Below are 1453 nucleotides of genomic sequence, written 5' to 3'. Positions count from 1 at the left end.
GGCGCTGAGTCTCTCCAGGCCCCGCCGCTCCCGCGGCTGCTGCTCCGGGCTGCGGCTCCACTGCAGGCCCCGGCTCCTCCCCAGCCGCCGCTCCGCCTCCCCCGGCTCCCCCTGGCCGCGGCCGCCCCCGCCTCCCCGGGTTAAGGAGGCGCCGGGCCGGGGGAGCTGCGGTTGCCTACCTGCCCTGCCGGCCGGAGGGGGGGAGCCGGCTGCCCGCGGGGACCGGCCAGGGCCCCGACCGGCACCGGCACCGGGGCTCGAGTCACCCTGGCGGTGGCCGCGGGGCCCTCGCCCCCGAGGGCGCTGCCAGCAGCCGCCTCTTGCCGCCCCTCAGCTGGCGGGATCACCCCGGCGACAGCCGGTCATCGCCCCCCGCCCGGGGGCTCCTCCACCCTCCTGGCTCCCAGACGGCTGCCCGGGCCCTGGGTCGGGGTCTCCGTCCTGGGTGACCCGCGCTGCTCCCACCGCCCACGCAGTGCTTGTGCCCAGCTCCAGTCCGGGATGCTCGGGGTCAACTTCCACCGCAAAACAACTCTTCTCTCCGTCTCTGGTAATCTTCCCTCACGCCTTGTGTTTGTCAATATCTATTGCAGGGACATCATCAGATCGCCACAACCCTATTAAAAGTCTCATCGCTATCTCTCCTATGTGTTACAACCAGCTAGAACCATATAGGAAACCCCATTAATTCACCTCATTAATGTATATAAATATCTAAAGTGGAGATGCCAAGAAGATAGAGCCAGGCTTTTCTTGGTGATACCAACCACTAGGACAAACAGGCAATGGGCAGAAAATGGTGCATGGGAAATTCCACCTGAATATGAGGAAGAACTTCTTTGCTGTGCAGGTGACTACACACTGGAACAGATTGCCCAGAGAGGTAGAATCTGCCTCACTGGAAATGAATAAGAACTGACTGGACACAATCCTGTGCTCTAGGATGACCTGCTTGAGTAGTGACGTTAGACCAGATGACTGACTGTGGTCCTTTCCGACCCTACCTATTTTGTGATTCTGCAAATTACATACAGCATTGTCCCACTTTAACCCAGTTGCCTGAAAACTGGGAGTCTCATATTGGGGTGTCTCAGGGCTGCAGACCAAGGCCATTATTTTATAGCATTACAGCATTTATAGCATTAAAGAGGACTGTGCAGCAAAACACACTAAGTAGACCAAATACTCCAAAATGTGGATGTAGGAAGGAGCAGGCACTGCCTGGTGTCCCCCTGCACCTGATGCCAGTGTCATAGGCAGGTCGCTTTGACATGTCAATCTGAAATGCACGACCATGAAACAGCCTCCCTCAGGGTCCCTACCCCAGTTCTCTGAAAGACACCTTGCATTTGATAATCTTTTCTCTTTGTAGGTAGTTTTGCATCTGCATCCTAAATGGTAGCACTTCAGTAAGGTTTGGAGCAGAGGACAGCACACATGCTGGGAGGAAATG

The sequence above is a fragment of the Manacus candei genome, unplaced genomic scaffold (assembly GCF_025592945.1).
Source record: "Manacus candei isolate 608988 ecotype Guabito, Panama unplaced genomic scaffold, ASM2559294v1 h1tg000014l, whole genome shotgun sequence".
Taxonomy (NCBI): Eukaryota; Metazoa; Chordata; class Aves; order Passeriformes; family Pipridae; genus Manacus; species Manacus candei.
Note: the sequence above shows the minus strand (reverse complement) of the source record.